This window comes from Poecilia formosa, unplaced genomic scaffold (genome assembly GCF_000485575.1).
Source record: "Poecilia formosa unplaced genomic scaffold, Poecilia_formosa-5.1.2 Scaffold185, whole genome shotgun sequence".
Taxonomy (NCBI): domain Eukaryota; kingdom Metazoa; phylum Chordata; class Actinopteri; order Cyprinodontiformes; family Poeciliidae; genus Poecilia; species Poecilia formosa.
This window is the reverse complement of record NW_006800124.1, coordinates 1,279,364-1,293,500: the sequence shown is the minus strand read 5'-3', so window position 1 is coordinate 1,293,500 and position 14,137 is coordinate 1,279,364. Positions and strand designations below refer to the sequence as shown.

The 14,137-nt window shown below is 38.5% G+C and overlaps 1 protein-coding gene across 4 annotated transcripts in view; it reads left to right on the top strand.

Annotated features, from left to right (window-relative positions):
* The first annotated feature begins 780 nt into the window (after positions 1-780).
* Positions 781-14,137, top strand: part of mgat4c (mgat4 family member C) — a 149,508-nt gene continuing 136,151 nt past the window's right edge. For 3 of the 4 annotated variants that reach the window (XM_016678561.1, XM_016678560.1, XM_016678559.1), the window contains exon 1: positions 781-1,245. The gene's annotated coding sequence lies outside the window, so the exon portion shown is untranslated. The remainder of the gene's footprint in view (positions 1,246-14,137) is intronic. The other variant, XM_007566018.2, reaches the window with a different exon arrangement.

Here is a 14,137-nt window from a genome sequence, read left to right as displayed (position 1 = left end):
GAGTAGAGCGCTTGAGCCTAACACGACCCAAAGCTTGGGTTGGAACGGGCCAAAATGATTTCCTTAATGGTCGGATTGGGTCAGGTTTGGGCTTCTGTGGCCCATTTAATAAGCCTGCAATAGACACAAGACAGAGAAAACTAAACGAGAATGAACAATATAAAGTTGTGTTAATCTATTTACTATAGTGTAAATAGAGTATAATGGGCAGCCAGCCCCACCTTGCTCCCCTCCTATCAATCTGACATCCCAGATGAATTGTGCTTGACTCAGCCTGCGGTCACAAGTGACAAGATGGAGCTGGATGAATGCTAAAATGCTTAAGGTGTAAAATCTTAAATAAAATAAAATATGTCTGGTTTACTTTGGGCTTGGGCCTACAATTACAGTTAATTAGTTGGGTCAGATTGAGCTCAGACAAAATGCCATTGAGCTTGGGCTGAATTTTTAAGACCCAGTCTAAACTCTATAATGCAGACATAAAGTATAATAAACACATTGTTTTATACCTGTTCATAATTCAACAGTAATGACTTTTTACTTAATCTTATAAAATATTCATTTTTTGCCATTTAACTATTAAGTTATTTCTTTATTTATACAAATGTCTGTTTTTGTGCCAGTTTTGATTATCTGCTGCAGCCCTTAACAGCATCACCAAACCCCTGAAAGTCACCGCACCCTCCCTACCCCTCAAAAAAAAAGAAAAAAAGAAAAAAAAGAAACAACTAAAAAAATCTTATGTACGCCCCTGCAGGTTCATCCATCTCCAGACCGTCTGTGTTGGACATCAGGATGCGCTTGTATCCGGCGGTGACAGGTGAATTTTCGGCCGTTCGTGCCACGCATGCACCGCTGGAGCGCACCGCCCTCCTGCCGCCGGGAGGAGCAGAGCAGAGGAGGAGAGGAGAGGAGCGGAGCGGAGCAGACCGGGAGCGCAGCGGCAGGAGTCTCAACACATAACGGGATGCGGTTCGCGATTTCTGCTGCATGAATTCTAATTTCGTGTAACCCAAATCCGCAAAGTTTCCCTTCCGCGAGAGAGCGAGAAAACCCCGGCAGAGGAAAAGCGACCGCTTCAGAAATCTCGTGGCGGCGTCCCTTGTTTCATTCCTCCCGACTGAACCGAACGCTCCGCTGCAGAGGTTGATGACAGTCTAACCGGGAGAGGGGCAGAGAGACAGGAGGACGGGAAGACAAACAGGACATCTGCAGATGTGCGTGTGCAGCCGATGCGCAGCGCAGGTGAGTGGAATTGTTGTGTTTCCGAGATGTTGGCTGTGTTTTTTTTGTTTGTTTTTTTCCCGCGAGCTCAAAGTGTGTCAGGTAAAACAAAAACACACGTGGTCGGTCAGATCACGGCTCCAGCAGCTTTATTGTGCCTCTGACCCGGCGCCGTGTGTCCAGATGGAGACCGGGTGTTAACTTTCTGCACGTCGGGCTGCAGCCTGTCTCCCAGCGTGCGGGGGGCTGCGTGTCTGCAGCGCGGTACGCATCCTGCAGACCTGGACACGGCAGCCGGGGCTAGATGCACGCTGGCGGCTGAGCTTATCGAGATCAAACCTGGTGATTGACTGGTTCTGTTTAAAACTAGAGCTTTATGGAGAAATCCATCGGTCATCCAGCAGGTTGTCACATCACACTTTGAGTCAGTCCCTGAATGTAAAAAACTGGTGTAAGGTTTACTTTCCGCTACGTCTAAAAATTATTTAAAATCTGCGAAATTAGCGATAAGTCTGAGCATAAATAATCCTCACTGTACAGTGACATGGAAAAGTATTCATATAGCTTGAACTTTTCCATATTTTTTCACGTTAAAGTCACAGATTTCATCATCTTTTGTTAAGATTTTATATTACACACCAAAACAGTTTTTTTTTTTAATTCTTTAAATGGGAAAATCTAAAAAGAGTGACATGCAGTCATATTCAGTCCCTTAAATCAATACTTTGTTCAACCACCTCCTCCCGCAGTTATAGCCTCAAACCTTTTTGGTGTATATCTACAAGCTTTACATCTAGGGATTGCAGTGGCGGTTCTAGAACAAATTTACCAGGGGCTAATCATGGAGGCACCGAACCAAACCGTGAGTAATTAAAAAAAGGGCAATATTTCATCATTTAAAATATTGACTGAGCTAACGAACCAAAGAACTGCTTGTTTTTTTGTTTTTATTGATTTTTAGTGTGAAACTGTGAATAGAATCAGTGACACTTTCTATTGGAGCTGTGTAATATGGAATATTTTGGTATAAATCCATTACAAGTAAATACAGGGCCAGTATCACCAATACCGATACCAATACTAATATTCATGACTTAAATTTGACATATTGTCAAACTTCTGACTTGTAGGCATATTTATGTTTTTTTTCCTTTGAATTATTTTTGTTAAAACCTTCTAGAAAATTTAAAGTTTATATGTGTCTGCAGACTACTTTAATACAATTTTTTTACATGACAGATCAGAAAGAAAAACAAAACAAATTTGTGTGCCCTGTTTTCTAAAACAACAACAACAACAACAACAACAAAAAACATGGTAAGACTATTGATTTTGTATTATGTCTTCAGTACAGGGGCCAAAGCAGGGGCCCGGACCTGTTGGCCCCTGTCTAGAACCGCCTATAGCTAACTGAAATGGAAAGATTTCTTTGCAGAATTATCCAAACATATCAGTGAAACTAGATGGAGAACAGCAGCATAATATAAGCATAAGAACATAAGCATTACAACAAATGCTTATGTTGTTTTCAGCTCTGGACTTTGACTGGGCCATTCTAATACATAAGTGCTGTGGTTGCCTAAACCAAGTTTTTCACAGCCTCCTAACAGGTTTTGCTCGTTACAAACTGGATTTCTTTTAGCTTTCATGTAAAAATGTCTTCCTTCCACATAGTGTAAGATTGATAACCATCCTGTTGATTCATGAATCTCTGCAGCCCCTCCAAAGCTAAAGTTAATTGGGTTACATAAAAAAGGCAGTTAGTTTCACTGAATCTCATTAATCAGACTAAAAGAAGCTGACTTTTAAAATTTTGTTCGAAAACCATTATTTCCATTCTACTTCCAAGTTATGTACTAAATCAAAATCAAAAAGGAAAAGCAATGAAATTCAAAATGTATTTATTTATTTTTTTGCTTTTGATGTCAACATTTGCAAATATGTTCCAGGTAGGGTGTGGGTATTTATCATGTTGCTTATAATTTATTATGACAATTTCTTATCATGGTAAGAATTTTTATATATTGTCGTCACAATAAATTTCACTTAATGTCAATAAAGAAAAACGGACTAAAATGTTTTTTATTTTTTGCTATTTCCTCTACTGTTCCCACAAGAGCATAAAAATATCAGTTAATTAAAAATAAATATGAATCAGTTAAGTCTTAATGTGCAGATTGATATGAATCACTGATACGTTTCATCCTGAAGGAGCTTATTTCAAATAGAGACGCTTTTCAAGGGCAGCATTTATGTTTGTTGTAAAAGAGAAGTAATAAATAGTTTTTTATTGTCATCACGATAGGACTAAAACATATTGATAAAATTCTAAGTCCTTTCCTAGTTCCAGGATAGAAATGCATCAGCAAGGTTATCATTTTTTCCACATTTTTATGGAAAAAGTTCAGACGACCATAAAGGTGTTATATGACAGTCAGTCGGGGTCTAAGAGCAGCTGCATTTCTATTACAAATGTGCACAAACTTTGTCAATATTCAGCTAACTAGCGCCAGCTGAAGTTAGCTGAATTTCACTTAACGTTGAAAAAACATAATTTCGCAATTGTGTGTTAAATAAGAAACACAAATACAATGATACGTGACTAAGTTTGTTCACATAAGTCATAAAAGCATTAAAATGGCCACAGAGTTGCATCATCTGCCAGAGTTGCTCATGTCCTGCGGTGCCAACGACAGCTCCATGGCTCATCTGAAAGGCCTGCAGCAAAACAGCAGCTCATTACAAGTGCAGCAGCCCGGCCGCCTCTGGCAGGAGGCTGCCGGCTCATTAGGGGTCACCGCGGGGCGAGGCTCACACCATGAGCCTCTGCTTGTTACCGGAGCGCACGCTGGAACCTCCGCTTTTCCCGGAATGAATTCCACTCACGCCGACAAGCCAAACGCGAGTCGGCCTCCAACTGGATCTGTGCGTTGTGCCGAGGACAGTTTTTATTTTAAATTCTCTCAAGTTACTTAGGAATTCGGTGTTTAGGAAGAGCTGAAAACATGAACGCTTCTTCATCGGGCTGACAGAAGTGCACTGGGACGTGGTCCCCTCATTTTCCTGCTCTGGTCTCTCCAAAGTTTAGCAGAAGGAGATTGTGAGCCCAGATTTCCAGATAATGCAGTTTAAGTTGTGATTGTCGCTGTCTGACTCAGAGGTGTGTGACAAGGAAAATCTGGAGTGAGGCAGCGGAGAAGACAGGGCCGACCCACAACCCACATCGATCTGAAAATAGCTCCCAGAATTGTGCTGTGCATGCTTCTATAATATTCCCATCTATCAGTTCAGCCTGGGTTGTACTCTGTCAGGTTCCTGGAGCCTTTTCTTTCTCTATGCTGTTGTTTAGGGGCCCAAATTTCACTGATAAGTAAAGCCAAATGCCATGTCTTCATATGTATGTCAAGCATATTGTTGTGTGTAAAACCTAAAGGGCAACTACACTGCAAAATCTTAAAGTATTTGTGTCTGGTTTCTCATACAACTATTTTAGCACACTAGAAATAAGATGAAATTAACTTACATGTAACTTTTAAGCAAGATATAGGAGCTCAATAATTCCTTAATACTGATTTAAAAAATACTGGTTCCAGATTTTTAAAATTAAAACAAGTTATTTCTTCCACGTTATGCATGGAAGAAATGATCTGATTGGACACTGGAAAAGGTTATTGTTGTGTTCAAGTAGTCCTAAAAGGAGTTAGCATGTTAGCGAAGCTATTTATCTCAAAGCTAAACAGGTTGGAGCAGCACAGACGTCCCCAATGCTAATTCTAGAGTGCATATTTCTGACAAATTATTTTTTCTAAGTACTTCCATGAATTATTAGGGGTTTCAGAAATACTGGAAAGCTGAATGGGTAGAATAGCAGTTTGCACCAATCTAATGATTTAATAACTTAAATAACAGATTAAAAAACAATAAATACTTTTGTTGTTGAACTCGTATGTCTTATTTATTCAGTAAATCAGCAGTAACAAAAAGGGTTTTTGAATTGATTTCCTTAAACGTTAAAATTCAGTCAGTTTATCGTTTTTGATTAAAATGCAATTAATTACAGAAACTTCCAAACCCCCCTCCCCAAAAAATAAAATAAATAATAATAATAATAATAATAATAATAATAATAATAATAATAATAATCAAATCCCACTGCTAGCTTTGTCATAAAAATACAAGAAGTGAACAGCCGAAAAAGTCAACATCTCATCCTGTTGTAATGGCCCTTTGGAAATGTAGTTACTGTAACGCAACTTCCTATGAGAAGACCTATAAACACTCTTACTGTAAGACTGCTGGTTGTGGTAACCTGGGTAATTCCTAATGTAAGACGCTAAAGTGTGTACTAATGTTTTCTTAATTTTATCACAAACCGTTACAGAAAATTGTCTTGTCATAAAGGTGTAATTTTGCCTTCTCTATATATTAATAAATATGGCTAATCACAGTAAAAAGGCTAGTAGAAATTATATGAACGCTTCTCTAATGGTTTTTGAGAAAAATCAGGATCAGGATAAACAGGTTGTGGCAGGTGAAGGTTTTACAAAACAAATCTGCTGATCTTTAATTACATCATATCTGTTTTACATCCCCTGCTTACCGGAGCTTAGTGTCACAGTAGAAAACATAATTGCGCAAATTGGAATTATGAAAATAAATTTGTTTAATGAAAATACAACAGTTTTGAAAAACTAATTTTTTTTAATAAAAAGTTGTAAACACTAAGATGAGGGAGTGTCGTTATTTTTTTTTGTCTATATCGAAATTAGTGTTTTTGGTAAAACTGTAATGGAAACACTTTTGCATCACATGAACCACGAGACCAACAACCAGATGTTATTATTGGCAGAAAGGCGACAGGAAGTGGTAGGAGGATGATGGCGCAGCATGTTTTTTAATGACACATCACATGAACAAACTTATTTACATGTGATTTTATTTGGGTTTCCTGTCTAATGGAAATGCCGCAATTGGAAAATTGAGTTTTTTCAGTATTAGTTTTGTGCACGTTTGCAATGGAAACAAAGCCAATGGCTTTTTAAGGTTTATCCCCACTCTGTCATGCTGCTTCATTATCGTATATGAATCTTTTTAAAAATTCGATCTTCGTTACCTCAAAAACATAGTACTGAGGAATAGTCTGAAAGCTACAGGATAAAGTTCCATACTATTTCTCAGCACATGCATTCACATTCAATTAGCACTCCTGGCAGAAGCCAGAGCAGTGTGCGCGCGCACACACACACTCATGCACACACACATCAGAGCGTAGAAACAATTACCGTATCCGTGTGCTCTGTTTGCCCTTCTTGGACATAATGGTTCCGCCTCACGGAGCGGCAGATGCCAGCTCCGGCTGTGAGAATGAGACAGAAGTCTGGCCAGAACCAACTAAATGGCTGACATATTTCTATCCTCACTGCTAAAAAAAATAAAAAAAATTACTACCCTTCATAAAGTGACTCATACAGTCACATTTCATCCATATTGTACAAAAAATTTAAATAAGTAATTCTTCCCAAAGAATAGACTTCACAGATGCAGGAGGTGACGCTTTTCCTTCATACTTTGCTACCAGGTTTAATTTACATCTGATTTGTTTGATATTGATGTTCAAGTCTAATTTACTCTACAATCTGTTTTCTTTTTATCTCAAAGACATAGTTGACCGTCATAGCCTTTGTGTAGTGTAAACCCAGATTACTTGGGTGCAGTAGACTGAACAAGCCAAGCTAATCACAAGCTAATCACAGATGATTTCCACAGCATCTGCAGAGACGGTCCCGACTGTGGCTCACTTCATTTATTTGTGAAAGGTTAGACAAATGCCAGAAATAATTGTTGCTCTGCCTCTCGACTGTACTCTCCGGTCCCTGGAGTTTTGACGTGTCGATTTTCTGAGGTGTTGCGGGTCATGAGTGCCTGGGCGGCTAGCTGGGCTTCTGCCAGGCTAACATTGGGAAAACGAGGGTTACCAAGGCCGAGGGAGAATGAAGCCATCTCCAGTGACAGCAGGAAGTGAGCTTTTTTGTCTGCGCTCAGAGAAATCTTAACATCAACTGACTTGAGTTACCGACTCACTTCCTGCCTGGCAGAGAGAGCCAAAGAATGGACTGAAATACTTGTTATCCAAGCCAAGATTTTACACAGGAAGGAGAGAGAGCGAACCCTGGCAGGAATCCAAACTGTATATTCATACACTCCAAGATGCATTGATGTTGCTCGTCAAGTGGAAGCCCAACAAAGCAAAGTTGGAATCTTAATATTTATTAAAAGCAGGAGGATGAGGGGTCCCAGGCTGTGGCTGTGATAGTAAGCCCCCCAACGTGGTCAACACCAGGTTCCCCCTCAGAATCCGTCGTAGTCCAACATCTTTTGTGTTTTAATGCGTTCGCCCTCGAAGCAGAAGGCAGTGGGTTAAGATACTTTTAAAGCCAGAACTATTTCTTAACTAAGAGGGGAAAGAACACTCCTGGAATAATTTATTTCCTGGTAGGAGAGAAATAAATCAGCTTCAATTTGCAGCTTCTCTCCTCTTGGTACATTTGCTTCAATTTTGCATCCATTTACAATTTCAGGTAAATCACCGGCACTGCAGTCAGCCTCAAATAGCAGGTAGAATTGCGACCACCCTCACAGATGTGTTCATTATGTCCTAATTGATAACACAAATATTGGAAATGTTTGATGGAAGGACATATATTCTGTACATGTATTTTCATTTCTAACATATTCTATACACTATGTAGTTTTTTTTTTCCTCCTTATAATGTGTTTTTCAATCAAATTTATTAGTATTGGACATTTCAGCAACAAGGCAGTTCAGAGTGGTTTTACATCATAAAGACATAAAAACATCATAAACATCACATAGTCAACAGTTGTGAAAACCAGTAGCAGTCTTTAACCCTATAAGACCTAAGTTTCAAATGTTTTCAAATGTTGGTTGGAAAGTGCAACCAACATTTGCAATTCCAATGGTTTTAGAAACCATTGGAATTTTTCAGATAGCGATAAGTGTGGTGGAATTACAGAAATGAAGATTTGGCTGGATCGTCACTGCTACATTCAGTCTGGAAGGGTTAAATACAGACTAGTCTGAAGGCCTTCCTTAAAAAGGCCCAACTTCTTCCAGTCTACATTCCATCCATCCTTTAGCAGTTCTATCTTTCCCCTACTGTATTTGACTCAACTCCCCATATTGACTTCCTGTGTGAAAGGTTCATAACCACATTCCCATTATTCTGTAGCAGGAGCCTTTGTACCAAGAGCTCAGAGAGAAAAGCTTCAACCTCCTTGCTGTGTCTGAGATTGGTGAATCCTGCTGAGGTTTAGCTTCCTGCTGTTAGAGAGTCGACTGTGAGCCATTTACGCCGCGCTTCCCCTCATACACATTAGTTCATTACCACTCCGGCCGGACAAAAACCTTCAAATTCTCAATATTCATAACAAACACGGAAGGGCACTGCTTTTCGAAAAGTAATACAATTGTAGATTTAATGAAACTAATTAAATTGCCTCTTCATAAACTGTTTAATTTGCATTGGAAATAATAGTTAAAGTTAATATTACAAACATAGGAAATAAGTTATTTTATCCTTCTGAGGATACAGTGGATAATTTATTTCTTTGCACACTGGGAGTCTGTGCTTTTATAGCTTGATCTGACGTAACTTGACAGAATCACTAGCTGCTCCCACTGTGGGGGTCTCTAGTTTTTTTTCCAGTTCGAGGGGATGGCTTTTCCAAAATTCTGCAGCTGAACTTGAGCAAGAAGTCAATTTCATTGCACCAGTTTGTTCGTGATAATATGAGCTGAGTGGTTCTGAGGCCTGGCTCACCCAATCCTACCTCCGAGGGCTTTTGGGAGGAACTTGCTGCTTGTTCGCCAGCGAACAAGCGGTGATTTTTGCCGTGTTGGCTGTCGGATTGCTACATTGCTTGATACCAGTGCATCGGGAACCGACGCCAGGGGCCATTTCTTGGATATGTCAAGGACACTGACAGAACAGCAACAGTTTTCCAACTGAAGAAGGCTCGGCTCGGTACATTTTGAGCTAAAGCTGCTTGGATACAAAACATTCACTCAAGAGAAGTCTTCAGTCTGTAGAAGCACTGGATCATCGTTCTATATGAACATCGTTCCACATGTTTGTTGAGCCGACAGACTTTTGGTCCAATGAAATTGTTTTCCATTTACTTGTAATTGAATTGGTTAACCAAGTAGTTCATGTGTAGACGTGGCTACGTACCACAAAAAATAATTTGATATGGTAGAAGATTCCATGTCATTTGTTTATTAATCAGTTAGTTTGTTGCCTTTTATTTTAATAAATACCCTAGGGGCACTCGCTGGTTCTGCGTGTTTCATTTTTGGCTGAGAAATTCTGATGTGGGTATTCTGTGACAAACTACAAGAAGCAAAAAAAATAAAAAAGTAAAAAAAAAAATCAAACAGCCATGATGGAAGGAATTTCTTGACAGATGTTGAGCCTTTCTATATGAAACTAATGAATTTGTCTCCTGTAAGGTCTATTTGTACTTTGCTTGAGAACTTAAAGTCAATTTTTTTTAACCTTGTTTACGACCATTTTATTTTTGTCAAAGTTTGATTTGAATACAATGATTTTTGTAATTTAAACCTGGTGTCACTGGCAAATAGGAAACATCCCGTATGCTACATTAAAGTTTTTGCAAAGAAGTAAGCAGATGTGGACGAAGTTGACCTTACTCCAGATCTACATAGCTATGCCACTGAGTTGTTTTGTCATTTATAAATAAATTAGGCTTGAGCCCTCAACTGATAATTGTAGCAATGAGCTAACAAAGTCAGAACAATGATCGATATTTACTCCGTTTTTGGTCAATTAATAGTACGGATACGCAAGATATCGGCATTGACATACTGTACTGTCGAATGTTTGCTATTCAGATATTGTACTGGTTTATATGTTGCTTATTGACTATAGCAGCAATGTTAGTATTTAATATTGATATTGACCCAAATGTTCATATTGGTGGATCGTATATGTCTACGTGAGATTTCATGGTTCGTTACAAATGTACAGGAAACACCAAAACCAGAGGCAGTTTAGCGAACAAAAGCTTTAGCTCCAATAAGCTGCTAGCTTAAAACGTGGCCTATATGTCAGGTCTCTGCTAGATGTTTCCTTGATTCTAGGAAAAAAAGACTTTTAAATTCTGTTCATCTGCACATATTTCTTAAAAATAAAAATAAATTAACTTTTAAACATCTTCAGAAGTCCTGTAAAGTTTAAGATGATTTTCTAAGATTATTAAAATGTGTTGTTTTGAAGTATTTAGGGTTAGAAACTTTTTCTCTCTATTATTCATAATTCATTTTTTTTTAGAAATTTTATCTCAACTATTTCATACTGCAGTTTTGCTAGCTGCCTTCTACATTTTACATCTGACATAACACAAGACACGACATGTTTGCACACATATCATATAGTTATGAGCTGCAGCAACATAAAAACAGGAGTGCTGCGGTGTGTTTCACCAGAACCACGTGGACGGAGATCTGTCCAGTTGAATTTCGCAGCAGAAGCAGTTCATTTCCATTAACTCCACGCCTCGGGGCTTCAGTGTCTGTAGCAAACTTCCACAGCTCTGCAGAACGACCCAGTGTGTCACGCAGTGACCAGGCCGCCGAGCTCCCAGGTAACCATGGTGCACATGAAATTAACATCCTGTTTGTAGCTTAAACAAAGTCATATTTCATCACTGTGTTTGATCAGCTTCAGCTTATTATTTAAGATACTTTAACTGGTGAAATCTGGACCAATTTTTAACTGAAGACATTGTTTATATTGTTCAAAATCGATTTGCGATCAGTAAGACCGTTTATACACAGTTCTATTCAGTATATTAAAATATGCATTTGAATAAAGCTACTGTGTCAGATGAAAAATACCTTCTGAATATAAAAACTTTAAGTAGGGATTAAACATACTTTAATTACATCCACATTTCTGTATTAAAACAATCTGACATAATATTCTAATCTTTAATGTTTGTTCATTGGCTTTGAGCAGAAAATAACTATTGGAAATAAAGGGTTGAAACATCAGCATGTGTTGAATTAATCTATGTGTGTTTGACTTAGAGAATTGAGCTACTGAAGTAAATGAACTTAATAATAATGTAATGTTGAATATTGCTGCATATGATTTCTTATCTTTGAAATCCAGTTTTTGATTCTTTTTACAAAAAGAATAAAATGTAGGTGCCATCCACACATTCTGCTTTATTCTTTCTCTTTAGTTGAGAATTCTTTGGTCCAATTCTGACGACTTAAATGTATTTTACATTTCTTTAAAGCAGAAGTAGATCTTTTATCAAGCTACAATCTGAACACCAGCTTCGGTATCATCCAAGAGAATCAATGGAGGGAGGTGGGGGGACCTCAGGAAAATTTGCATATCACTCATTTTGGCATGGGTTTAACATATAATCTTTCCCCCCCTCCATCGGAGTTAAAAAGATAAAAAATTCAGAGAGAACTCTTTTATATATTAAATTTAACCTATGAGAATTCTTTTATCTTTTAAGATTGCACTGAAAGTTAGTAGATTGCTTGGCAACACTACCAAATGTCAAAGAAAGGGGAAAAAAAAGAAGAATCAAAGGAAAGATGGTGAATTACCATTTGAAATATGCATCTCTGACAGAGAAGTAAAGACCAGAGGCAAACCGTGTTTAAAAGTTGGTGGAAGGATGGCTGAGATAGTCTGGAGAAGTACGCTGTCATGCCATTGCTCTTTTTTTCTTCGTTTCTTTTTCTTTTTTTTTGTCTTCTCACCAGCTGTTGATGAAGGCAGAGAGCAGCTTTGATCAGAGAGAGTAGGTGGAATGAGACTGACAGTACAGATGTGGACCTGAAGGCGACGCCGGCTTCCTGCATTATTTATCTCTCATAAAAGAATTTTAATTTGTCGGGGTGTAAAAACGTGAACATTTCTGGAGCTCTGCTTTTAATAGCTGCAACACATCAGACTAAAGAGTTCAATTAAGACAATAAAATTCAGGACGAAAACTTTTTTTTTGACACAATAATGATGTAGAAGTAATTTATTGGAAAACCGAAGCAGACTCCCGGGTGCTGCAGCCATACGTAGCGTTCCTCAGTGAACCGTTTAAGGTTGGGAAACGTCCCACTGACAGAAATACAAACTTCAAATGTCAGCATTTGCTCAAAGCGCCAGGGGAAGAAAATTCAAATGGCACAGCTGATGCACCTGCAACTGAAGCTGTTTGTTGTTTCACTAATCCATCAGCAGCAACCCAGACAACGCAGGTGCTCCGGCAGCTACAGGTCTGGAGATTACTGCTGGAGCTGGAGGCCTGGAGTTCACTTAGAAAAAATGGTGAAAGTGCTAAAATATACTTTTCAGAAGTGTTCTTTTATTTCCCCCCGCACAGACAGACGTTACTTTTTAGGAACTGTAACAAATACGATTTTTGTTTTGTTTCTCTATTGAATTTGTTAGCTGTGTAAAACACTAATGTCCAGGTTCAACTACTCAAAATGTTGCATGTTTTATGCTTGGGAAATTGGAAAAGTCTTTTTTGGCATTTTGTAGTGATAACATTTACTGATGTCACAGTTCCTGGTCACTGGCCACAACAAAACCAGGAACAAATCTCCCAGGAGGACTTTGAGAATCCACACTTTCAAATTCTGAAAGTGTGGATTCTGAGGTTTCTACTGATGTCAAACGCATAGAAATATTTTTTTTTTAAAAATGAGTGAGATATGGACATTTGAATGTTGGCACTCTGTAAACAAAATTAGGGAGAAAATAGGCTTCAAAGTTTCAAAAGAATTGTCCCTGAACCTGATCAGAGTGTGAATAGCCAAAGCCCGGCACATTAAACAGCTGTGGTTTGGTTTACATGAAAAACTAATAATTTTTCTCTGTCTACAGTCTGACCATTGTTTTCCTAACCTATTTTGCTTGATTCAAATCTCGCTTCACTATCAGTCTGGATTTTCTCCCATTCACTTAGATTCTGCCTGTAGAATTTCAACCAGGCCAATAAGCACACAGAAGGAGAAGTTGTGAACAACTGTAGTGTTTTAGAATTGTGGTCTGCCTGTAGTTTTAGCAATGGCAGCGGAGGAAGTGAACGTAGCCGTTCAGCCCATGTTGGCCAAATATTGAGCCAACATAAACAGCCGCCTGGTTCGGCTCTGAACTTCTCTCTTTGCAGAGGGGGATGGTTGTTTACAGCACACGCAAGCTTCATAGCAACAAACATTCCATACATCACAGGACAATCTTAGACCCTTTGTACAAAACAAAGTTGACCAAGTTCATTTTCTCTCCTCATCTCCACTACATCCATTCTGTTTATCTGTCTAGTGTAGCCTGCTAACCTCTCTCTGTCTGACTTTAGTACACACACACGCACACACACACACACAGGAATCTCTGTACATGGAGGGGAACCTGTGTGTGTGTCTGCTGTGGAACTACAGGAAGACTTTGTGTTGTGGAAACTATTGTTGCTTTTTTCCTTGAACGACTGGTCATACCAGTGTGGCTTCACATTTTTCCTGATGCACCATTAAGAAATTGGGTTGCATTTAAAGTAAGCCAATTTTTGTAAGGCAAATAAAGCACATAAAGACAATAGAGATGTCTTATTTTGAACTATTTACTGATATAGGAATAAAACATTTTTCCCCTACTACTACATGGCTCCTAAACCACCTGTTGGTTTTCTTACAATTAGGACACTAGAAATACTAGAAATACTGTAAGTAAAAAGTAAAACTGTCATATTGTCTGTTACATCATGATAAAAATAAATTCTGTAGAATTAAAATGTTTATTTTTTTTCCTAGCATTGCTATCAAATGGTTGAAGTTTTCAACTTATGTAAA